Source organism: Tamandua tetradactyla, chromosome 21 (assembly GCF_023851605.1).
Source record: "Tamandua tetradactyla isolate mTamTet1 chromosome 21, mTamTet1.pri, whole genome shotgun sequence".
Classification (NCBI taxonomy): Eukaryota; Metazoa; Chordata; class Mammalia; order Pilosa; family Myrmecophagidae; genus Tamandua; species Tamandua tetradactyla.
Window position 1 is genome coordinate 40,716,905 of NC_135347.1, and position 27,166 is coordinate 40,744,070.

At 38.0% G+C, this 27,166-nt stretch overlaps 1 long non-coding RNA gene, 1 other non-coding gene and 1 pseudogene across 2 annotated transcripts; 2 read left to right on the forward strand and 1 right to left on the reverse strand.

The window, feature by feature from the left end:
- Positions 1–370: 370 nt before the first annotated feature.
- LOC143665343 (uncharacterized) lies at positions 371–6,521 on the reverse strand. The gene is made up of 3 exons (XR_013166893.1): positions 6,388–6,521; positions 3,298–3,358; positions 371–560 (listed from the first exon to the last, which is right to left on the reverse strand). It is a non-coding gene; the product is annotated as an uncharacterized LOC143665343 (long non-coding RNA).
- Positions 6,522–13,298: 6,777 nt separating this feature from the next.
- Positions 13,299–13,402, forward strand: LOC143665815 (U6 spliceosomal RNA). The gene has a single exon (XR_013167221.1). It is a non-coding gene; the product is annotated as a U6 spliceosomal RNA (small nuclear RNA).
- A 10,863-nt stretch (positions 13,403–24,265) lies between these two features.
- On the forward strand, positions 24,266–25,188 carry LOC143665191 (solute carrier family 25 member 3 pseudogene; annotated as a pseudogene).
- Positions 25,189–27,166: the final 1,978 nt, after the last annotated feature.

Here is a 27,166-nt window from a genome sequence, read left to right on the forward strand (position 1 = left end):
GCAACAACCCCTTTCTTCTCTCTCTCTCTTTTTTTTACTTGGTTACAGCTTCTTTTCTAATACTCTCCAATATTTAATTTTTCTAAAATTAATGAGTGTTCTAGTTTGCTAGCTGCCTGAATGCAATATACCAGAAATGGAATGGCTTTTAAATAGGGGAATTTAATCAGATGCTAGTTTACAGTTCTAAGGCCGAAAAAATGTCCCAATTAAAACAAGTCTATAGAAATGTCCAATTAAGGCATCCAGGGAAAGATACCTTGGTTCAAGAAAGTCAACGACGTTCAACATTTCTCTCTCAGCTGGAAGGGCACATGGTGAACATGGCGGCATCTGCTGGCTTTCTCGTGGCTCTACCAAAAAAGGGACTCTCTCCAAAATGTTTCCTCTCTTAAAGGATTCCAGCAAGCAACTCCACCTTCAGTGGGTAGAGACACAGCTCCATGGAAATCATCTGATCAAAAGTTACCACCCACAATTGGGTGCGTCACATCTTCATGGAAACAATCAAAATGCTCTCATCCGGCAATATTGAATGAGGATCAAAGGGCATGGCTTTTCTGGGGTCCACCACAGATTCAGACCAGCACAATGAGTAAGAAAGCAAAGGATTAAATATGATTTTTATGTTCTACGACAAATATTTTAAATCTTTATTTTCTTAAGTTCAAAAACATTCCTCAATCTGTTTGTAGAACAAAAAGTCTGAGGCTTTGTTAAGGTCAGTAGTATAGTTTCTATTTCTCAAGAAACAGAGGAAAAAATAAAAGCATTTTACAAGGTTAAGTCCAGGTGATGCCAAAAGATAGTAGAGTATAGGTAGGTTGAGCAACTTAGATAAGTTTATTAATCTTTCACAACTAAGTTTCCTTATCAACAAAATGGAGATTCTTATTATACCTACTGCACAAGTTTGTATGTAAGTTAAATGAAATAATGTAGTCTGATACATAGTAAGTATTCAGTAAAATGAAAAAATTAAAGATATTAATTTCTTACTCTAGCTATATTTAAGATGCAATTGAGAAAGTTTTACTTCTGAGTTAATTAATCCAATAGTGAAGAACTACAATGTTAATTTTACCTAAATAAATTTGACAAATTCATAATCACATATTTGAAAGCATTTTCATGTTTTTCATTGCTGTTTATTTTCATTGTTATTATGTGTATTGTATTTGCCTTTACTATATCTAGATATATTTTATACTAGTGGAGAAAAGAACATACACATAATTGCTCTATGCAGTGAATAGTAAGATCAAGGAATAGCCAAATACACATATTGCTTTCTAACAAAGAGTCTCTTCTCCTTACAGATGTAAACATTAATCATATTTGATCATACATATTGTATTTTTATTTTAATTACGGCCATATAGAATATATTATTATTATTTAGCAAAGGATTAATTAGGTACAATTTTTATATACCCTGGGGAAAATATTTTAAGTCTTAATCTTTCCAAGTTAAAAATATTTTTTCCTCACGAAGTCTGTTTACAAACATTTATCAATAATGATGTCTGAAACTTTTTAAGATCAATAATAGTTTTTATTTCTTAACAAGAATCATGTCAGTTTTTCTCATATTTTAAAAGGAATTTTCCTCATAAACCAGACACTAATGTATATGGAGTTTGTAATCTTTTAAGAATAGCTAATTAAATATTTTCCGTTTTTTTTTTTTTTTTTTTCTTTTTTTAAAGTTGCCTCTGGTTTAGGACCGCTGTGGGTGGCACTTCCCGTGGTTTGTCATTTTGCTTCAATGGCAGGGGGAGGAAACCAGCAAGGCTCAGTAACCACACTGCATATCAAAATGTCACCATGGCAGCATTTGTCCACTTGTCAGAGTTCTTCTGAAATGACTAAGCCATTCATTTTGTTGAATCAATATTGAAGCTTTTGAGATTTATTACTTGAGGTTTGGGAGGAGGCAAGACAAACAAATTCTTCATTCCTTAACATCAAGTTCTAGTTGAATCAAGATTATGATTTCTGTCTGAGCTTTATTTATCAGGATGGACTATAATGTTTCTACTGCTTATATAATTATTTTGTAATATGTTTGCAGTCATATGCCTAATACAGTAAAAACAAATTTAAAGTACCCAAAAGCATTCAGCGGGCTGTGGTAAACTTATCAAACGCTAAATTCAAATAGCTAAATTCCTGAAAGGTGGGTAAAGGGGATAGGTGTGGATGGGAATGTAAATCTTTTGATATGAAGTATTTAAATCTTTTATATAAATTTTTTCAAATTCCATTTATATATCCCACCTGAAACCTAATTAGTAAGAACCAAAAGGCATGTTATCTACCAATTTTTTCTGTTTAATAACTTCCATTTATTCATACCTTCCCCTGCCCAACAAATATGAAATTATAAAACTGACCAAAAGTATTTTAAAACACTGAAATTTCTTCAAAGATTTTTTATAATCACATAAATTTCTAGTGGATTAGGTCATAAAATGAATCTGATGTCTCAATCCCAGCACTGGTTGTGTATATTTTCAGCTATTGCTGGGCTTAATTCAGAGAAGAATTTATCAATACAGTCCCAGAAGGAAATTATGAGAATTTTTCATAATTACACATCTGACTGACAGGATCCTGAAGTGTGTCAGAAGCTTCATTGATATATAGGGCCAGGATAAAGTAAAAGAAGGCAAGTTTCTCTTCAATAGTCTTCCTTTAGATCTCTTCCCAGGGGTGGGAAGTCTCTCACTTAATATCCCATGGCCTAAGCTAGTTTTATACTGATCTGCATAGGATGCTGCAATCCAATTATGCTAGATGAGGTAAGTTTACAACCAGATAATCTGATGAAGTCATCCGTGTTGGGTTATTGGAAAAGCTCTCCCAGTCCTCCAAGCTCTACCCAGGACTTGGCCAATTTGAGTATTGTTTATTTTACCAGTGGCTGCAAGCAGACAAAGCCACTGGAAACAAAGCTCCCACTGTCTATTTCCCACATTTTCCCAAAGGGTGGGAAAATGAATACAAGTGGGAAAAGGGGTTTGAAGGAGGGTATATTTGAAGATTTTGCAGGGCCTTGCAAAGTTTATATCCTATGTGTAGGTGCCCAGTCAACTTAACACATGCATCTTTGCCAAGTTTTAGATTTAAGTTTAAAGTGTTCTACCTTTAAAATGTCCAGTTAGCTTCTTAATTTAAATAACATTGCACAACCATAAGAATTTCAAATCATACTGAAATGCATATGAGAATATTCTTTGCAAAATGCTTTAATAGTCTGTCTACAGTTTTTATGGAACATATCAGAATACTTACCCTGGAATTGTCACACTTTTCAGAAAATAAAACTTCTCTTAGTTTTCTTCTCTGTAGGGTTCTGAGAAAGTAAAAAGATTTTTAAGATTGTGCTTGAAAGAATGCTGTGCAGGCAAATACAGTGTTAGCATTGCATTGTGGACTATTCCTAAGCAAAATGGAGCTCTCTAATTTTCCTTACTATTTTTCCTTTCCTTTTCTTTTCTTCTTTTTTCTTTTCTCCTTTTCCAAAAGCAAGGAGGTGAATTGTGAATATTTCCTACAAGAAATGCTGAGCTAGTTAATTTCTGATAATTATAAAATCATGGGTGGTCACTAGTTCAAAGGAAATCTTTCTCAAATAAAACCGATTATGAGCATAGACTTTAGCTGTGTCCCTTTATCCACTGCCAAAATGCAGTATCAATAGAACAGAATGTGAAAGCTGTAGCTTTGATATGGAAGGTACTCAAAGTATTCATCTTTGGTAGTTGTTCTGCCACCATATGGAATGTAATAAAAGGAAAAAGAATTATGCAGCATCAACTTGAATTATGCAACTGGAGAAAAGGAAAGGCAAATCATAACCAGATGCCTCTATACTTACATTTTATTTTTGAAATTTCCAGTGATATCACCAAGTGGTCAATGCACTCTACTGGCAATGTGAAGTAATTGAAAATAATATTTAAAAAAAACTTAGACAGAGTAAATTAAAATTGAAAAACATTTACAGAAGAGAAATATTATCAGAAATTTTTGTTTTTAAAATATTAATATTGGGCAGAACCACACAAAATTGACATTTTCTTTTGCTAAAATGCTCAAATATTGGCAGAGTATTTGAATAAGAGAAGTTTCATATGCTTGAACCTAGTACATAATTTTCCTTCTAATTTAAAATGGCAGTTTGTTCTGTTCTTTGTCATCATCCTTCAATGGAATAAAATACATTTATTTAAATTTATTTAATTTTAAGCCAGTTCATATAGAATGATTCCATAAGCACATTGTGCCAGTTTGAAACTGTTGCATACCCCAGAAAAGCCATGTTCTTTACTCATGGTATAATATTGTAGGGTAGAATCTTTTTGATTGCATTGTTTCATGGAGATGTGATGCACCCAGTTGTGGGTGTGACCTTTTGATTAGATGGAGATGTGACTCCACCCATTTAAGATATGTAGCTACTGGAATCAGAAGCTGGAAGCAATGGAACAGGGAATAAGGACTAGCAGACACCAGGCACCTACTGTCCACGTGACAGGCATCAGCCTTTCTTGAGTCAAGTATTTTTCTCTGGATGCCTCAGTTTGGAAAATGTTATGGCCTTAGAGCTTTTAAACATGTAACAATAAATTCCCTTTTAAAAGCCATCCTTTCTGGTATATTGCATTCTGGCAGCTTTAACAAACCAAAACACACATGAACTAATTAATGTTGTTCTTTCTCTCTTAATTAAGAGATATTTTAATTTGAATATAAACAAAATTTCCATTCCTCACTCTGTTTGCACCTACTTTCATGCAATTATAAGGCACTTTAAGGGAGCCCTTCTCTATTGCAGATGAAGGGAAGAGGATATTCTTCTCTGTTGGAAGAAGTAGATCAATTCTGCTCCTATATTCTTCTACAATGTGGTGCTGTAAGCAAAATACCGGACTTCCTTCCTTTGGTACCTTGAGGAGCCCAGAGACAGGGCAGTTGGCTGATTGAGGAATCAGAAGATTTGAGAGGGAGGTCTTGGGGTGGCTGGGGTAGGGTTGAGTGAACTTTGTACTGATGGAACAACAGGGAAAAAGGCAAAACCTCTATTTATGGAAGATCATTCCAGCTCTAATCGGGAATACGAACATCTCCTCTAAGGTCTAAGAGAAAGCCTAAAGCTGGAAAAAGGAGGCAAAGCTAAAGGTTAGAAGCTGGTGTATCATAGGTACAGTGTAAAAAGGAGAGGGGAAGAAAGTAGGGAGGCATTAGAAACAGAATGGGACTGAGGTGAAATGGAACAAGAACTTTGCCACTGGGTGCTGCCTGTACAACATAGTTATGAAGAAATGGCACTGGAGGATGGACAGGAACTGTCCGCATTCCAGAGCCCAGCAGCCAGAACAGAATCAACAGCCAAACAAGTGTCTAGCCTATGCGCAGCCAATTGCAGTTGGTTCCCATTGTAGAGGAAGAATTTGGGTGGCATTCCTGAGAACATTTCATGTTGTCAGTGATAATCTACTCCACCCAACAATTGGAAGTGTTCTATTTGCAGTTCACACAAAAGCAACATAGCACACATTCTGGGCAGTTTCCCAGGGGAAAAATAACTCTTAAGCAGTTCCTCCTAAATTAGAGTCAAAGGTGAGAGAAAGCCTGGCGGTTGCTAAGAAAGTAGTTCTTTCTCAGAGTTCAGTTCTGGAACTGGAAAGGGACGCAATACTTAGGCAGCCAGTGTACTGAATTAATTAAATCCAGTTCTTTCTCACTACTGACTCTTTAACCTGCGTCGTTATTCACGCTTTTATGTCCCTGGATGAAATCTTTAGGTAAATCCCATATTTCACATTAATTTTCAATTACTAACATTCTCATTTCTCAAGTAATATACAAAGATGAGTCCAATTTAATTGTACACCTTAACCTCCCATTTAAACTTTGATAGTTAGTTCTTTGCCTGCTTGAGCCTGATACAGGTTACAAGGCTTACAGTGCAGAAGAAGGCATGGCCATTCTTCCCCATCCCTCCCAACTCTTAGACTTATCTTCTTTTACTATGCTCTTTTCTGAATCCTTCAGGGTTGGGAAGCAGAGGAAAGAGATAAAAGAGGTAAAGCAAAGTTCTTTCCCAAATACGTTCTCTGAAGACTCATCTGTAGGGATGCATGTCATGGGCTATGTCTTCCTGGGAAGCCCCTTGAAATTGCCTCCTAATTTCTACTTTCTGGTAGCCCATCACAGAGGCTCTTGGTTGGGGTCACTTTATCCCTTCAAATAGGTCTCTGTGATAGGATACTTTTAGATAACTTAGACTCTTCTGCAGTATCCACAACCGATCCCTCAGAGCAACCAGACCTTTCCCCTGCCATTATTCTCTCTATAAGGATATATCGTCAAACTTACCTTTTGATTTTCTTAGGGTGAGTCAGGTCCTTCTGTTCCTCAAACTCCATGTTAAACTCTCCAGGTGGTTCTCTGACTCTCTACCACTTTTGCCTGTAAATGGTAGAGGTGGAATTCACAGCACACAGATAGCTCTGGAGGAAATGACCTCACTTCAGGCCTTGAGATCAATCTCCTGGCCTTCACTTACATTTCTTGGAAGCAAGTGATGAACAAAGAATTACAAACTAAGTTATTAGTCTCTAGTGGCTCAATTTACCAAATCTGGAGCAACTATCTGGGTTCAAAAGCCTGCTTTACTATTTACCAGCTATGTGACCTTTGTCAAGACACTTAACCTCTCAGTGTCTTTATGTAAAAAATAGTGTATTCTATAAAAAATAAAAGCTATAGTTACAGCATAAGGTAGTTTAAAAAACAGATGAATAAAGCACTTAGGAGAGTGTCTGGTCACCAACAGTGAGGCATACTGACACATGTGTTTTCTGATATGATGCACTGAGAAGAAAAACATCGCCCAGGTGGTATTTTTGCCAAACAAATAAAAAATTGACCCTGAATCTAATCAGGAGAAAACAATCAAACAAATCCCAACTGAGGTACAGTCTGCAAAAACAAATGCACCCTACATCTTTAAAAAACATCAAAGTCATGTAAGACCAGTGAAATTGCACAGTGGGTGGAGCTGGTGAACTTCTAGAGTAAAAGAAATTAACAATGAATTGCAATGCATCAGACTTAATTAGATCCTGAACCTAATTTTTTTTTTTTTTTTTTTTTTTTTTTTTTTTTTTTTTAAAGGAAAGACAGAGAGAAGGAAGGAAGGATAGAAGGAAGGAAGGAAGGAAGAAAGGGAAACATTTTTAAACATTTTCTTGTTTTTTATTGTATTCTGTTTCTCCGTTTTTGTTACATGGGCTGGGGCCGGGAATCGAACCGAGGTCCTTCGGCATAGCAGGCAAGCACTTTGCCCGCTGAGCCACCGCGGCCCGCCCTGAACCTAATTTTTAAATAAATAAATAAATTCAAAAAGAAAGTCAGATAAAGGATATAATTGGAACCAACTGGGATATTTAGATGTAAGCTGAATATTAGAGAATAATATGTAGCAGTATTATATTTCTTGGGTGATATATTACAGCTATAAAGAAAATCCTTGTTTTTAGGAGGCACATGCTAAAGGATTTAGAGGTAAAGTCTCATAATGTCTACAACTTGATCTCAAATGGTTCTTAAAAAAATCTATTTATGATATATTACAGCTATAAAGAAAATCCTTGTTTTTAGGAGGCACATGCTAAAGGATTTAGAGGTAAAGTCTCATAATGTCTACAACTTGTTCTCAAATGGTTCTTAAAAAAATCTACTTAAAAAAAGAATAGTTCCAGATACATAATAAATCTCCTAGAAGCTAGCACATAATAAACAATTAGTAAGTCTAAGTCATGTACTGTTAGCATAGTTAACATCTAGATAACAGAAAAAAACATATTTACAATTTTTAAGTTTATGAAATTGAATTAATGTACTGAATTGTATTTCCTAGGCCAATGCTCTCTTCACCCTCCACTCACCATTTCTCTAGTCCCAAATTCCAACCCAATGCCATGACTTTATGGCTGACAATGCCTGTGCTTCTAAACTTTTCTTCCTTCCTTCTGATGGATCTCTGAAACTATGCCCTTCTCTCCTATCTCCACTCCAACCGTAGAAATAGAGCCCCCTTCGCTTTTTTCACCCTCTTCCTTATCTCTCCTCATTGTTTTCATTCCTCCCTTCAGACCATACCGCCCACTATTAGCATAATTTCTAATACTCTAATTTATATTTTGGTAGCTAACATGATCAGAGGAATCATAGTTCTCCTAGTTACGCTTTAATCTGAAACATTTAGATTCACAACTTATTTATATTAGAAAATCACCGTCCCCTAAAACCCACGCAGTAACTTGGCTTAGATAACCCTCAGGCTACATCTTAGAATACAGCCAAGCAGTTTTGAAATTTTTTAGAGTATGAATGCCTTTATTCTCTTAAAAATTGAAGACCCGAACTTTTGATTATGTGAGTTATATCTATCAATAATTACCATATTTAAAATCACAAAGTAAGAAAAATTTAAATATGGAAATTTAAATTGATTCAATTAAAAATAAACCATTTCATGTTCATATAAATAGTATGTTTTATGAAAAATATAACTTTCAAAAACAAAAATATTTAGTGAGAACAGTGGCATCATTTTACATTTTCACAAATCTCTTTAATATCTGGTAATATTAAATTATTTTTGCATTTAAGATGTTGCTATATGTTGTATTGATGGAAGTTTATGAAGAAATATGACTACACACAGATATGTACTTGGAAAAGGGAGAGGGATTTTAATAGTTTTCTCAGATAACTATACATATTCTTCCTTGACACTATACCAAAAAAACTCACTAAAAGTGAAAGTTTCTTAAAGGTTACTTGCAATGGGGCATTGAAAACCATATCAGTTAGCTTTTATTATTCTGTCACATTAAAATCCCTTGGTCTATCTTACTCTTTGAATGGACCTTTAACCCATCAATGATTTTGTAACATCATACATTACTCATAGGCAAAATATTGGTTTACTGACTTACAGATTTTCTAAGTGTTGACATATTTCATTATTGTCATTATTAATATCACCACTGATTGGCTTACAAAATTCTTTCAGCTTGGGGAAGTTGCCAACTTTATAGAAGGAAGAAAACTTTTCCAAAATTCAAATTTTTGCTTGAAAACTCGAGTTTTATCAAAGGTAGCAAATTTTATTTTGTTTTCCTTGAAATAAAATGGCCTACTTTGTTCAGTTTCAAGGTAATGTCTGCCAAATATCCAAGTCCGATTGATCATAGTTTTTATGTAAGTCATTCTTTCCATTTAAAAATGGTGCCTGTGATAAAAATGGCTCATTCAGCTCCCAACTCAAACAGCAGCACAACAGCTCTTCCTCCAAACAACCATTGAGTGCCAACACGGAGCAGAAGGGCTCTATGCATGCTTCCCATTTCATCAAAAAGAATAATAAAAAGTGTACACTCGGTGGCTAAAGTTTAATAAAATTAATGATTTTCACTGTTTTATCACAGAACATTCTCCTTTTTTTAAAACTGTGTGTGGCAGTGGAGAATATAGTGACTACCAATAGAATTTGGTGCCACTGCCTTGATTCACGCTAAAGACTCACTATTAAGTGCAAATAAAAACATACTGAATGAGACAAATAACTTCATAGAATTTCTACAAAAATGGTTTTGACATCAGGGGCCCCAAGAAGGAGACTTGGGGACCCTCAGGGGTCCATAGACCACACTTTGAAAACAGCTGGTATAGGTATTAAAATGTAAGCTTTATACAGATTGCCTTAACTTCCTAACTGTTGAAAGCAGTAGATGCTACCTTTTCTTACCACAATCTCCTTGCTGAAAACATCCAGACCCTTAGCAATACATTTGGGTGATCTTATTATACACATCCGAACAGCCACAACCTCTCTACTTTCAGTTCTTAAGAAACTAGGATTTTAATGGGAAAATATTTAGAGAAAAGTGAACGTGGCTCATAGAAGACAGCACAGGGCAGGGAAGAAATTATTATAAACCCTTTTGTGTACTCACAACACATTCTCCTCCAAACTCCATCACATCCAGTTGCTTAAACCAAATAAAGTGGAAGGGTTAACATCTCTGTTTTGCTAGTATAGATTATATAATAGTTTATAGTTTATGAGCAACCATAATAATTTTATATAAAGAATCATTCTTTCTCAAGCTAATGCCTTATTTCATATCAGCATTAATTATAAAGCCTATATAAAGTGTCATTCCCAAAGCCAATAACACACGAGAAATTTTCTTTTGAGGATTAGTAAAATAATTTTTTATCTTTACAATGAATCAACTGAAACAATAGGATTTAGAAATCTTTATAAACCAAGTATTCATTTACATTATGTTACACTACATTATGTTACACTACAAGTATTCATTACATTAAGTTGCACAGATAATCAAATCTGTAGTACGTACGACCTTAAGGATGGTGTAATGAAAGAGAGGTTAATGCAATTTCAGGTGATATTATTTGATTCCCTCACAAAATAACAGCACTAAATCTAAATACTCCAAAGGAAAATAAGTCTTTTTCAAAACAACAAATAAAAGAAATGAGTTTCACTATATTTCTTCTTAACAGACTGCTTATTGAACAGCATATATCACTGACAAACACAATATTATGCATGGAAAGGAAAGAGGGTTCCACTATTCTTGCTATATACCCCAATGGAGTAAATCCAAGTGTGAAACACTCTTTTAAATCAGCAGGTATTCTTTGCTTCAAATAATCCTTAAGGGATTTAGAATCCAGATAGGATTAAATTTTGAGAAGGGGAAAAATCAGCTCAAACTTAACTGCAAAATAAAAGAAAACATGGTGAGAAGGCAGAAGGGGAAACTTACTTAGATCCAACAATTGCTAGAGTGGCAAGGCTGCTTAGAGTAAATGGGAAAAGAGACACTAAGTACAGATTCACTGATCAAATCAAGTATTTAACAAGCAATAGTGGGGGAAAAAATCTTTAAAACTAAAATTGGGAAGTCTAAAGGTATTAGGTACTTTGAAAAAATAATTTTAAATCAAATATTGTAATCCAAATTACTCTGATTCAAGTCAATCTGCCTCTTGCCTAAATTACAATAGTATCCTCCTCACTGATTTCCGTGCTTCTCCCCAGCTGTACTTAGCAATCCTTTTAAAAGGCAGATCAGGTTTATCCTCCTCAGCTCAAAATTCTCCTACAGTTTTCCATCTGGCTTGTAGTAAAAGCAATGCTTACAAAATTCTATGTGATTGAGCACCCTCTTACCTCTCTGATCTCATATCCTACTGCTCTTCTCTCGCATAATTCACTTCGTCCTTGCTGATCTCCCAGAACACCAGGAATGATTCCTCTTTCAGGGACACAGCACTTGGCTGTTCCCTCTGCCTGGCATGTTCATTGCACCAGGTATCAACATGCCTTTCATGTATGTTCTCTTTGGGTTTTTGTTTCAACCAGATGTTTCCCAGCTCACCCTATTTAAAATGCAACCCCTCTCTTCCAAAACACTCCAACCTTCCTCCCTCCTTCCATTCATTTATCACTATTGAAACACCATAGGGGCTCAGGTATTACATATTGAATGAATGGATGTATTTTTGCCAGATAAGCACTATCTTCACTTTAGGTATGTGTTCTAGTTTGCTAGCTGCCAGAATACAATATACCAGAAATGGCATGGCTTTTAAATAGGGGAATTTAATCAGATGCTAGTTTACAGTTCTAAGGTCGAAAAAATGTCCCAATTAAAACAAGTCTATAGAAATGTCCAATTAAGGCATCCAGGGAAAGATACCTTGGTTCAAAAAGGCCGACAATGTTCAACATTTCTCTCTCAGCTGGAAGGGCACATGGTGAACATGGCGGTATCTGCTGCCTTTCTCGTGGCTCTACCAAAAAAGGGACTCTCTCCAAAATGTTTCTTCTTTTAAAGGATTCCAGCAAGCAACTCCACCTTCAGTGGGTGGAGACACAGCTCCATGGAAATCATCTAATCAAAAGTTACCACCCACAATTGGGTGGGTCACATCTTCATGGAAACAATCAAAATGCTCTCACCCAGCAATATTGAATGAGGATCGAAGGGCATGGCTTTTCTGGGGTCCACCACAGATTCAGACCAGCACAGTATGAATACCTAACCATTCTATGATTCTTTATATTGATATCGATCAAACATAGTGTTCTCTACCCAATGCACATAACAGCTACTCTATGACACCAGGGTCTCAAAAGGGAGAAGAGCAAAGAGATCAGATGGCCTAACAGCCTAAAATCTGTCTCCCCAAACTGCAGTAATTCTGATAGTTTTATAGTGTCAAAAGATGGGCAGAATTTAGGATAATGAGTATAATGGCTCCAGATGCAAAATTAGAGATGATCTAATGATTGAGCATGCTCATGTTGACTAGTTTAAAGTTTAAGCTACTGTGCATGTCAGGAGGGCCAATTTGGTTAGAACTAGCTTCATCTAGTAAGATAGTTTAGGAATTGAGGGGGTTAGTTCTGGGCTGACTCAATTTCCTAATAAATATTAGGGGGTGGTCTTGTGGTCATAAAACTCTAAAGTTGTAAAACAGGATAAGAGTTCAAACAGGGCCAGTCACAAGGCTTTTACATTCACAAGATAAAAGTTATAAAGCTGTACAATCATTATCAAAGATCAAGGCATCTGGATTACAGGTCAGTGGGCTTCAGTAATTTCAAGTATGTCTTTTTGGCTATTCTACAATATACTAGAAACTAAGAAAAGGACATCTATATAATGATTCAGTTACTTTAATTATTTGTTAATTCTTAATGTCTCAGTTATAATTCCTCCCATTTTTTGTCCATTCCTCAATCTTGAGGGATATCTGGGCAAAGATCATTCTGATTTCTTCATGCTGAAAAGGGTCATCAATTTTGTGGAGTAGAGGAATGAAACTGGTGGCTGTCCTTGGAGTGACTGTTGCCTCCAGGGTCTAATTGGCGTAGGAACAACCTAGAGGCTTAAAGTCTCTGAAAAACAGACTTAATAAGTTATAGAAAATTATAGGTTTAAATAAAAGGAGAAGAATTAAAATTAGGTTATTTACAACAATACATTGGGAAAATAACCTTTTTATAGATTTTTAGATAGAACCGAGGGTGTTCCTTAGGTTTTTCAGAAACACTGTTAGCAATATCTGGCTAAGATTGCATAAGAGTAACCTTCAGAATGACCTCCTGATGCTATCTGAAATCTCTTAGCCATTGAAACTTTCCTCCCCATTTGATCAAGAAAGGATTGATTGTTGTGCTTGCTTCAGCAGCACATATACTAAAATTGCAACACTACAGAGATTAACATAGCCCCTGTGCAAGGATGGCACACAAATTCATGAACAGTTCCATATTTTTTCTGAAAAGTTCATTAATAGGTTTTATTTTTCTTCTTTTTAAATATTTTTATTGACAAATCACACATGATGTACAATTAATAGCTCATAATATCAACACACAGTTGTGTATTTATCACCATGATCATTTTTAGAACATTTACATCACTTCAGAAAAAGAAATAAAAATGAAAGAGAAAAAACTCATGCATCCCATATCCCTTACCCTTCCTTCTCATTGACCACTAGTGTTTCCATCTATCCAATTTATTTTACCCCTATCCCCCCTATTTTTTTATCCATATTTTTCTACTCATCTGTCCATACCCTGGATAAAAGGAGCAAGAGCACAAGGGTTTTACAATCCCACAGTCACACTGTAAAAGCTATATCATTACACAATCATCTTCAAGAATCAAAGCTACTGGAACACAGCTCAACAGTTTCAGGTACTTTCCTCTAGTCACTCCAATATACCATAAACTTAAAAGGGATATCTATGTAATGCATAAGAATAATCTCCAGGATAACCTCTCAACTCTATTTGAAGTTGTCATGGTTGGTTCATGTGTCAACTTGGCCAAGTGATGATACCTGTTTGTCTGATTGGGCAAGTGCTGGCCTGTCTGTTGCGATGAGGACATTTCATAGAATTAAATCATGATCATGTCAGCTACATCCACAGCTGATTACATTTGACTGTAATCAGCCAAAGGGGAGTGTCTTCTGCAATGAGTAATGCTTAATCTGATCACTGGAAGTCTTTTAAGGAGGACTCAGAAGAAACAGGTTCTATTCCTGCTTCGGCTGGTGAGTCTCTCCCGTGGAGTTCGTCCAGACCCTCCAATCGGAGTCGTCAGCTTCACAGCCTGCCCTGCGGATTTTGGACTCTGTGTTCCCGTGGTCACATGAGACACTCTTATAAATTTTATATTTGTGAGTTGATTCTGTTTCTCTAGAGAACCCTAACTAATACAGAAGTCTTTTAGCCACTGAAATTTTGTTTTGTCTCATTTTTCTCTTCCCCCTTTTGGTCGAAATGGGCATGAGAGAACTGGATATCAATAGCCAGAAGAATGAAAGAGGACCCTTACCTTACATTCTATACAAAAATTAACTCAAATCAGATCAAACACTTAAACATAACAACCAGTAACATAAAGCTCCTAGAAGAAAATATAGGGAAACATCTTCAAGACCTAGTAGTAAGAGGTAGCTTCCTAAACTTTACACCCAAAGCACAAGCCACAAAAGGAAAAAAATAGATAAATGGGGACTCTTCAAAATCAAATGCTTTTGTGCCTCAAAAGACTTTGTCAAAATGGTGAAAGGCAGCCAACTCAATGGGAGAAAATATTTGGAAATCACTTTGGATAAAGGTTTGATATCCTATATACATAAAGAAATCATACAACTCAACAACAAAAGAACCCAATTATAAAGTGAGCTAAAAAGAATAGACATTTTTCTGAAAAGCAATACAGATGGCTTAAAAGCACATGAAGAGATGCTCATTCTTATAAGCATAAGGGAAATGCAGATCAAGACCATAATGAGATACCACCTGTTCTAATTTGCTAGCTGCCAGAATACAACACACCAGAGATGGACTGGCTTTTAACAAAAGGGGATTTATTTCATTAGTTCTTCAGAGGAAAGGCAGCCGACTTTCAGCTGAGGTTCTTTTTTATGTGCGAAGGCACAGGGTGATCTCTGCTGGCCTTCTCCCAGGCCTCTGGGTTCCAACAACTTTCCCCGGGGTTATTTCTTTCTGCATCTCCAAAGGCCCAGGCTGAGCTGTGAGTGCTAAAATGAGGTATGCTGAGCTGCTTGGGCTCTGCTACTTTGAGTTTCTCATTTAAGCAACAGCCAATTAAGTCAAACATCATTCATTGCATGAGGCATGCCTCCTAGCTGACTGCAGATGTAATCAACAACAGATGAGGTTCACATGCCATTGGTTCATGTCCACAGCAACAGAACTAAGCACTTTCACCTAGCCAACTTGACACCTGAATCTAACTACCACATGTCCACCCCTTGTCAACTTGGCAATTACACTCATCACCTTAAACAATATTAAAGTGCAAAAAATTCTCTTCTAGCTGTGGACCTATGAATCTCAAAACAAGTTACCTGGTGCCAATATGCAAAGGAGGATATTCACAGGATACAGGTTTTCATTTCCATAGGGAGAAATTGGAAGGAACACAGATGTAAAACCCGCAGGGCAAACGCCATGGGATTTCAAAGTCTGAAAGTCATTTATTCTTCAGCTTTAGAAAATGGCAGTCCCACCCTTTCCAAGGGCCTATGCAGTGGCCTGCCTCTTTCCAAGTCAACCTAGGGGAAACATTGAGGAGACCACCTTTTTCTTGGCTTCATTCTCTCCAGGCATCTGGGTCACTCCTGGAGCTCACTGCCATTTCCAGGGCACACGCTCAGCCCCTCCATGTGGTGGCAGCCAGGCTCTCCCCAGTCCCCCAAGGAGCGTGCTCTACCTTCTCCAAGGCCTGAGGCTGCACAACTCTTCTACTGCAACAAGGGGGGAAACTCATCCTCACCCTTTAGGGTAAACTCACCTTCTCCATGTATATGGGTGGGTCCACTCTCCTGGCTCAGGTTTCTTGGCTTCAGACCCAAGCTTCCAAGGTTCTCATTCTGCAAACTCTAAGTTGTCCCTTTTGTGTCCCCCTTTGTCCAGATGGCAGTGGTTCTGTTTATACCAACAGTCTCTTCAAGCACTCCAGGACTCTACATCATTCTCCTCACAGTTCCTCCAAAATCTTCATCTTAGCCATCCAAAAAACCATTCCAACATATATGGTATTTGCAAACTGCAGCAGCACCCCACTCTCTGGTACCAAAATCTGTTCTAGTTTGCTAGCTGCCGGAATGCAACACACCAGAGATGGATTGGCTTTTAATAAAAGGGGATTTATTTCATTAGCTCTTCAGAGGAAAGGCAGCTAATTTTCAACTGAGGTTCTTTCTTATGTGGGAAGGCACAGGGTGATTGATCCCTGCTGGCCTTCTCTCCAGGCCTCTGGGTTCCAACAACTTTCCCTGGGGTTATTTCTTTCTGCATCTCCAAAGGCCTGGGCTGAGCTGCGAGTGCTAAAATGAGGTATGCTGAGCTGCTTGGGCTGTGCTACATTGAGTCTCTCGTTTAAGCACCAGCCAATTAAATCAAACATCATTCATTGCATCAGGCATGCCTCCTAGCTGACAGCAGATGTAATCAACAACAGATGAGGTTCACATGCCATTGGCTCATGTCCACAGCAACAGAACTAAGCACTTTCACCTAGCCAACTTGACACCTGAATCTACCACACCACCTCAAACCTATAAGAATGGCTGCTATTAAACAAACAGGGAACTACAAATGTTGAAGAGGATGTGGAGAGATTGGGACATTTATGCACTGCTGGTGGGAATGTATAATGGTACAGCCACTATGGAAGACAGTCTGGCAGTTCCTCAGAAAGCTAAATATCAAGTTGCCCTGTGAACCGGCAATATCACTACTTGGTATATATCCAGAAGAGCTGAAAGCAGTGACACAAACAGAGATTTGTACACAAATGTTCATAGCATTATTCACAATCATCAAAAGATGAAAACAATCCAAGTACCTATCAACAGATGAGTGGATTAACAAAATGTGGTATATACATATGATGGAGTATTATGCAGCAATAAGATGAAATGATGTTCTGAAGAACCTAAGAATATGGATGAGACTTGAGGACATAATGCTGAGTGAAATAAATCAGACACAAAAATATAGATACTGTATGATTCCATTTTTATGACCATGGTAAAGGTAAAATCAGAGGCTTATAATACAGAATATAGGGACCTAGTCATACATGTAAGCTAGAGAGGGGTGAACGGTTTTTATCATATAAGATAGAAAGTTCCCATTTAGCTTATATGAGGCTGAGCTGATATACAAGGGAATAAATAGAAATGAGCATTCACTAATGGGTCTATAAGCAACATTATGGTATAAGGTGAACATGGTTGAAAGAGGTTGTATAGATTCATGTGTTCCACCAATTAACTCTACAAATACAAATAACTTTTTGCATGAGCTACTGCAAAGGTATGAATCTTATGCAAAGAGTGTATAATTTCGGAGTATAAGGAAAAACATATGATTGCATGCTATGGGCTATGTTTAACAGGAAAACATCAACAGTACCACAGCAACACCAGGGGTACATAATGGGGGAGGGACAAGAGTTGGGAGGAGGTTTGGATTTTCTATTTGGTGAGGGTGTGTTTATTGGCTATCTTTTTCATTGTTCTTGGGAACAATGACATTATCTAAAATTGAGAATGTTGATGGACTATTGACTTTGGACATTATACATGAGGCCCAGTAAATGGAGGTGCTGATAGATGCACTGACTGAGAAGTAGACTGGTGAATGATGGCATAAACATATAATGGAACATGGTGCTGCTACATAAAGGAACGAAGTTGTGAGGCATACAATGATGTGAAGGAACCTGTGGGACATTTGGTGAGACAAAATAATCCAAAAACAAAAGAGCAAATATTGTATGATCTTATATAGAAAAATACTTATAAGAAAACTGGGGCCTAGATTGTAAGCTTTTATAGCAGTCACATTTAGCCTGGACTGCTAATTGTTATTTCTGGATTTTGAGAGGCTGTTTTATATATGTATAACCTGGTATTTAGAGAAAAGAATGAAGCCAATCAGGTCAGGATTAAAGTAATTTAGAATACAGAGGTAAGGAAGACATTGCCTGTATTTTAAAACTTCACCCACTCTTTGAGATCAAAGAAAGAAAGTTTTATTATGTCCAGAACCTAAATTTTATGTAGCACATAATCTAAATTAACCTGTCTGAATTCATCATTTAAACAACCCAAACACAGGGAGCCTAGAATGAGAATGAGAGCCTTTAATCCTGCAAAGCTTAATGTAATGTCTGGATAAATCCCAGACTATATTAAGCAGATAATCAAAAAGACTGGCAAACTCCATTGAAGGATGGGACAAAAATTATGGAATTTTTAACTAATTTTTAACTAACACAACATTTAGAAATCATTCCATTCTACATATGCAATCAGCGATTCTTAATATCATCACATAGATGTATGATCATCATTTCTTAGTACATTTTCATCAATTTAGAAAAAGAAATAGCAAGACAACAGAAAAAGAAATAAAATGATAATACAGAGAAAAAATAAAAATAAAAAATACAAACAAATATATAAAAAAACAAAAAACAAAAACAAACAAACAAAAAACTATACCTCAGACGCAGCTTCATTCAGTGTTTTAACATTGAATTACAATTAGGTAGTATTGTGCTGTCCATTTTTGAGTTTTTGTATTCAGTCCTGCTGCACAGTCTGTATTCCTTCAGCTCCAATTACCCATTATCTTACCCTATATCTAACTCCTGATGGTCTCCGTTACCAATGACATATTCCAAGTTTATTCTCTAATGTCGGTTCACATCAGTGGGACCATACAGTATTTGTCCTTTAGTTTTTGGCTAGTCTCACTCACCATAATGTTCTCTAGGTCCATCCATGTTATTACATGCTTCATAAGTTTATTCTGTCTTAAAGCTGCATAATATTCCATCGTATGTATATACCACAGTTTGTTTAGCCACTCGTCTGTTGATGGACATTTTGGCTGTTTCTCTCTCTTTGCAATTGTAAATAATGCTGCTATAAACATTGGTGTGCAAATGTCCGTTTGTGTCTTTGCCCTTAAGTCCTTTGAGTAGATACAAAGCAAAGCTATTGCTGGGACATATGGCAATTCTATATTCGGCTTTTTGACGAACTGCCAAACTGCCTTCCACAGTGGTTGCACCATTTACATTCCCACCAACAGTGGATAAGTGTGCCTCTTTCTCCACATCCTCTCCAGCACCTGTCATTTTTTGTTTTGTTGATAATGGCCATTCTGGTGGGTGTGAGATGATATCTCATTGTGGTTTTGATTTGCATTTCTCTAATGGCCAGGGACATTGAGCATCTCTTCATGTGCCTTTTGGCCATTTGTATTTCCTCTTCTGAGAGGTGTCTGTTCAAGTCTTTTTCCCATTTTGTAATTGGGTTGGCTGTCTTTTTGTTGTTGAGTTGAACAATCTCTTTATAAATTCTGGATACTAGACCTTTATCTGATATGTCATTTCCAAATATTGTCTCCCACTGTGTAGGCTGTCTTTCTACTTTCTTGATGAAGTTCTTTGATGCACAAAAGTGTTTAATTTTGAGGAGCTCCCATTTATTTATTTCTTTCTTCAGTGCTCTTGCTTTAGGTTTAAGGTCCATAAAACCGCCTCCAATTGTAAGATTCATAAGATACCTCCCAACATTTTCCTCTAACTGTTTTATGGTCTTAGACCTAATGTTTAGATCTTTGATCCATTTTGAGTTAACTTTTGTATAGGGTGTGAGATACGGGTCCTCTTTTATTCTTTTGCATATGGATATCCAGTTCTCTAGGCACCATTTATTGAAGAGACTGTTCTGTCCCAGGTGAGTTGGCTTGACTGCCTTATCAAAGATCAAATGTCCATAGATGAGAAGGTCCATATCTGAGCACTCTATTCAATTCCATTGGTCGATACATCTATCTTTATGCCAATACCATGCTGTTTTGACCACTGTGGCTTCATAATATGCCTTAAAGTCTGGCAGCGTGAGACCTCCAGCTTCGTATTTTTTCCTCAAGATACTTTTATCAAATCGGGGCACCCTGCCCTTCCAGATAAATTTGCTTATTGGTTTTTCTATTTCTGAGAAATAAGTTGTTGGGATTTTGATTGGTATTGCATTGAATCTGTAAATCAATTTAGGTAGGATTGACATCTTAACTATATTTAGTCTTCCAATCCATGAGCACGGTATGCCCTTCCAACTATGTAGGTCTTCTGTGATTTCTTTTAACAGTTTTTTGTAGTTTTCTTTGTGTAGGTCTTTTGTCTCTTTAGTTAAATTTATTCCTAAGTATTTTATTCTTTTAGTTGGAATTCTAAATGGGATTCGTTTCTTGATTTCCCCCTCAGCTTGTTCATTGCTAGTGTATAGAAACACTACAGATTTTTGAATGTTGATCTTGTAACCTGCTACTTTGCTGTACTCATTTATTAGCTCTAGTAGTTTTCCTGTGGATTTTTCAGGGTTTTAAACATACAGTATCACATCATCTGCAAACAGTGACAGTTTTACTTCTTCCTTTCCAATTTTGATGCCTTGTATTTCTTTTTCTTGTCTAATTGCTCTGGCTAGAACTTCCAACACGATGTTGAATAACAGTGGTGATAGTGAACATCCTTGTCTTGTTCCTGATCTTAAGCGGAAAGTTTTCAGTTTTTCCCCATTGAGGATGATATTAGCTGTGGGTTTTTCATATTCCCTTTATCATTTTAAGGAAGTTCCCTTCTATTCCTATCCTTTGAAGTGTTTTCAACAGGAAAGGATGTTGAATCTTGTCAAATGCCTTCTCTGCATCAATTGAGATGATCATGTGATTTTTCTGCTTTGATTTGTTGATATGGTGTATTACATTAATTGATTTTCTTATGTTGAACCATCCTTGCATACCTGGGATGAATCCTACTTGGTCATGATGTATAATTCTTTTCATGTGTTGCTGGATTCGATTTGCTAGAATTTTGTTGAGGATTTCTGCATCTATATTCATTAGAGAGATTGGTCTGTAGTTTTCTTTTTTTGTAATATCTTTGCCTGGTTTTGGTATGAGGGTGATGTTGGCTTCATAGAATGAATTAGGAAGCTTTCCCTCCACTTTAATTTTTTTTGAAGAGTTTGAGGAGAGTTGGTACTAATTCTTTGTGGAATGTTTGGTAGAATTCACATGTGAAGCTGTCTGGTCCTGGACTTTTCTTTTTGGGAAGCTTTTGAATGACTGATTCAATTTCTTTACTTGTGATTGGTTTGTTGAGGTCATCTTTTTCTTCTTGAGTCAAAGTTGGTTGTTCATGCCTTTCTAGGAACTTGTCCATTTCGTCTACATTGTTGTATTTATTAGCGTAAAGTTGTTCATAGTATCCTGTTATTACCTCCTTTGTTTCTGTGAGGCCAGTGGTTATGTCTCCTCTTCCATTTCTGATCTTATTTATTTGCTTCCTCTCTCTTCTTCTTTTTGTCAATCTTGCTAAGGGCCCATCAATCTTGTTGATTTTCTCATAGAACCAACTTCTGGTCTTATTGATTTTCTCTATTGTTTTCATGTTCTCAATTTCATTAATTTCTGCTCTAATCTTTGTTATTTCTTTCCTTTTGCTTGCTTTGGGGTTAGTTTGCTGTTCTTTCTCCAGTTCTTCCAAGTGGACAGTTAATTCCCGAATTTTTGCCCTTTCTTCTTTTCTGATATAGTCATTTAGGGTAATAAATTTCCCTCTTAGCACTGCCTTTGCTGCATCCCATACGTTTTGATATGTTGTGTTTTCATTTTCATTCACCTAGAGATATTTACTAATTTCTCTTGTAATTTCTTCCTTGACCCACTGGTTGGTTAAGAGTGTGTTGTTGAGCCTCCATGTATTTGTGAATTTTCTGGCACTCTGCCTATTATTGATTTCCAACTTCATTCCTTTATGATCCGAGAAGGTGTTGTGTATGATTTCAATCTTTTTAAATTTGTTAAGACTTGCTTTGTGACCCAGCATATGGTCTATCTTTGAGAATGATCCATGAGCACTTTGGAAAAAGGTGCATCCTGCTGTTGTGGGGTGTAATGTACTATAAATGTCTGTTAAGTCTAGCTCATTTATTGTAATATTCAAATTCTCTGTTTCTTTATTGATCCTCTGTCTAGATGTTCTGTCCATTGATGAGAGTGGGCAATTGAAGTCTCCAACTATTATGGTAGATGTGTCTATTTCCCTTTTCAGTAATTGCAGTGTATTCCTCATGTATTTTTGGGCATTCTGATTCGGTGCATAAATATTTATGATTGTTATGTCTTCTTGTTTAATTGTTCCTTTTATTAGTACATAGTATCCTTCTTTGTCTCTTTTAACTGTTTTACATTTGAAGTCTAATTTGTTGGATATTAGTATAGCTACTCCTGCTCTTTTCTGGTTGTTATTTGCATGAAATATCTTTTCCCAACCTTTCAATTTCAACCTATGTTTATCTTTGGGTCTAAGATGTGTTTCCTGTAGACAGCATATAGAAGGATCCTGTTTTTTAATCCATTCTGCCAGTCTATGTCTTTTGATTGGGGAATTCAGTCCATTAACATTTAGTGTTGTTACTGTTTGGGTAATACTTTCCTATACCATTTTGCCTTTTGTATTATATATATCACATCTGATTTTCCTTCTTTCTACACTCTTCTCCATACCTCTCTCTTCTGTCTTTTCGTATCTGACTCTAGTGCTCCCTTTAGTATTTCTTGCAGAGCTGGTCTCTTGGTCACAAATTCTCTCAGTGACTTTTTGTCTGAAAATGCTTTAATTTCTCCCTCATTTTTGAAGGACAATTTTGCTGGATATAGAAGTCTTGGTTGGCAGTTTTTCTCTTTTAGTAATTTAAATATATCATCCCACTGTCTTCTTGCTTCCATGGTTTCTGCTGAGAAATCTACGCATAGTCTTATTGGGTTTCCCTTGTATGTGATGGATTGTTTTTCTCTTGCTGCTTTCAAGATCCTCTCTTTCTCTTTGACCTCTGACATTCTAACTAGTAAGTGTCTTGGAGAACGCCTATTTGGATCTATTCTCTTTGGGGTGTGCTGCACTTCTTGGATCTGTAATTTTAGGTCTTTCATAAGAGTTGGGAAATTTTCAGTGATAATTTCTTCCATTAGTTTTTCTCCTCCTTTTCCCTTCTCTTCTCCTTCTGGGACACCCACAACATGTATATTTGTGCACTTCATATTATCATTCAGTTCCCTGAGACCCTGCCCAAATTTTTCCATTCTTTTCCCTATAGTTTCTGTTTCTTTTTGGATTTCAGATGTTCCATCCTCCATTTCACTAATTCTATCCTCTGTCTCTTTAAATCTACCATTGTAGGTTTCCATTGTTTTTTTCATCTCTTCTACTATATCTTTCATTCCCATAAGTTCTGTGATTTGTTTTTTCAGACTTTCCGTTTCTTCTTTTTGTTCATCCCTTGCCTTCTTCATGTCCTCCCTCAATTTATTGATTTGGTTTTTGATGAGGTTTTCCATTTCTGTTTGTATATTCAGAATTAGTTGTCTCAGCTCCTGTATCTCATTTGAGCTATTGGTTTGTTCCTTTGACTGGGCCATATCTTCAATTTTCCTGGTGTGATTTGTTATTTTTTGCTGGTGTCTGGGCATTTAATCAGATTTCCCTGAGTGTCGGACCCAGCAAGTTGAAAGACTTTCCTGTGAAGTCTCTGGGCTCTGTTTTTCTTACCCTGCTCAGTAGGTGGTGCTTGTCTGTCTGTGGGTCCCACCAGCAAAAGATGTTTTGGCTCCTTTAACTTTGGAAGACTCTTGCTGCTGGGTGTGTGGTGGAGACAGAGGAAAGGGTGTAGGTTGGTTTTAATGACTTCAAATTGTGAAGTCCTCTCTCGGCCAATGGGCGCCGCCTGCAGAGCAGTATAGCTGTGACTATGGATCTGGCAGATTCTTTATCCTTTGTGGACTTGGAGGAATTATTAGCTGTGGCACAACACATACAGCATTGGTTCCTCTAGATCTGGCTAAATTCAGAATGCAGGTTTGTTTTGCATGCTGGACTAGAGCATATTGTTGATGCATGGCAAATTTGCATTACAAATCAGATGTAATCATCTACTAACAAGCTGTGTGGAAACCTAACTGTCCAGGAGGATTAGAAGTCTGCTTACCTAGAAGAAAGCAAGGTGAAATATTAGGAGGGAGAAGAAGGTGGACCCACAAAAGTACAGGGGCATATTTAATGGATTCTCCGTTACATTTAAAGAGGATGGTTTTCGTGGTTTGGCTAAAGGAGAATGCCTATCTCTGGCACACATCACTGTATTTGGCTGCCTCTGCCAGTGTTGAATTCTTTGCTGACATTGCTCTGGCTCCTATGGAAGCTGCTAAGGTTCGAATTCAAACCCAACCAGGTTATGCGAAGACTTTGAGGGAAGTGGTTCCCAAAATGTATAAGGAAGGAGGCTTAATGGTGTTCTACAAGGGGGTTGCTCCTCTCTGGATGAGACAAATACCATACACCATGATGAAGTTTGCCTGCTTTGAACGTACTGTTGAAGCACTGTACAAGTTTGTTGTTCCCAAGCCCCGAAGTGAATGTTCAAAGCCAAAGCAGCTCATTGTAACATTTGTGGCAGGTTACATAGCTGGAGTCTTCTGTGCCATTGTTTCTCACCCTGCTGATTCTGTGGTATCTGTGTTGAATAAAGAGAAAGTTAGCAGTGCTTCTCAGGTTCTCCAGAGACTTGGATTTAAAGGTGTATGGAAGGGACTTTTTGCTCATATTATCATGATTGGCACTTTGATTGCACTACAGTGGTTCATCTATGACTTCGTTAAGGTCTACTTCAGGCTCCCTCGTCCTCCTCCCCCTGAGATGCCAGAGTCTCTGAAGAAGAAGCTTGGGTTAATTCAGTAGATAGAACGGAGCAAATGTGGACTGAATCTGCTTGTTCTGATCAGTGTTGAGGAAAGTGCAAAAGGAAGGAACTTTTATATATTTGACAAAGTAGGGAATTATCTATTCCTGATATAATTACTGTAGTACCCTTGCCTAAGGCAAGAGTTTCAAATTTATTGTTCCAATAAACCCAACTGTTCATGAAAAAAAAAAATTGTGAAGTCCTGGGATCTGAATTCCTTGAGAGAGGGATTCCACCTGAGTTGCATTTCCCCTCTCCCGCAGGGAAGGTTCAGGTGGTAGAGAGCCCTGAAAGCAGCCCACCTCTGCGTTCGGGGCAGTCGCAACCTGTGTAATCCCAGTGCTGAGCCCAAAGGCAACCAAGCCTCTGCAGAAACAGCCACAGAAGGCTCTGTTTCGCCCCCTTTCCTCTTTTTCAGTTAGCCCAATAGGTGACTTCCGCCTTGATCAGTTTTGCCTGAGCTGAGGGTCTATTTTTAGTAGTCAGAAGTTGTTCATTAATGCCACTATTGGTGTTAGGTTGGACTCAGTCTCACTACTGTTGGAGACTCTTTCCTTTCCCTCTGGGAAGCCGTGTGTGTGGGAGGGGCTCTGGTCGCCGCGGCCTGGGGAACCGCTGATCCGAGGCTCCCAGCCGGCCCGGGAAGCCGTGTGGAGGGGAGGGGCACCGGCCACCGGCCGTCACGGCCTGGGGAACCGCTGATCCGAGGCTCCCAGCTGGCCTGGGAAGCCGCGCGTGGGGGAGGGGCACCAGCCGCCGTGGCTTGGGGAACCACTGATCCGAGGCTCCCAGCTGACCCGGGAAGCCGTGTGTGTGGGAGGGGCTCCAGTCGCCAGCTGCCGCTGCTTGGAGAACCGCTGATCCGAGTCCCTCAGCTGGACCGGGAAGGAGGGAGGGAGGGGGGCCGGCCACCAGCCGCCGCAGCCCGGGGAAGCGTGCACCACTCGGGGACCTCACCGCAGCGGAGTCTCATAGCCGGTCCAGCCGGTCCAGACTGGGGTACACTGTGTGTCTGGTCTCTGTCGTGGCTCCGGGAGCTGTTCTGTACTGTTTCTAGTTATTCAGTAGTTGTTCTGGAGGAGGAACTAAGACGCATGCACCTTACTAAGCCGCCATCTTCTCCGGAAGTCCTTGCCTATGTGCATTTTTACCAGTTCCTGGAGGCTAGGGGAGGGGGTTTCTATACCAGGAAATGAACCATATCTCACTTGCCTGCAAGGAGAGGGGGTTTGGGGATTTTTCACAGAGAGCACAGCTAAACCAGAAAGACGGAAAGGCCTGCCTGCTACAAAACCTTACCACCAGGGAAACCCCGTATACTGTGCCAAACACTGGGGACACCCAAATCAATAGGCCAAGCCCTTGATCTTGAGGCTTGCTCTTGTGAAGCTTACATATGTAGTGGAGAAGCTTAGCCTACCTATAGGTGTGTCTAAAAGTGACCTCTGGAGGACCTCTTTTTTGCTCACATGTGGCCTTTCTCTCTCTAAGCCCAACTCTGTAAGTGAAGCCATTGCCCTCCCCACTACCTGACATCCAGGGATGAAAATCTCCCTGGTGGCATGGGAGATGACTCCCAGGTATGAGCCTGACCCTGGCACCGTGGGATCAACAATGCCACCCTGACAAAATGAGGGATAAGAAGTGTTACAAACAAGGTATCAGTGGCTGAGAGAATTCAGACAGAGTCAAGAGGCTACTCTGGAGGTCACTCTTACTCGTGCATCCCCACAGTTGTGTGAGACACTTCTATAAAATGTCTTACTATTTATATTCTCTCCTATTAGTTCTGTTTCCGTACAGAGACCTCACTAATACATATAGGAAGCTATGCTTTAAATATTTGGTTTTAATTAGGCAGTTCAGTAGCATTTTTCCAGTCACCCCTGTTATAGTTGTTGATTGGTTAGAAATTGCATTAGGTTTTTATTTGATCTCCTGTATTAAGAAAAAATCAACTAAATGTTTTCCACTGATATATCTCCTGGCAGGAGATTGAGAGAAGTGGTGATTTTTTTTCTAACAGAGCCCCAAGAAGTGCTGTTTGCCTTCTGAAGTACTGGCGTTTTATAACTTGATCCCTGTTGTTATAAACTTTAAAGGTGATTTCAACTGACCTACAGATAGGCAGTCTTAATTCACCATCAATTTTCTGTGGCTTTCTCTCAAT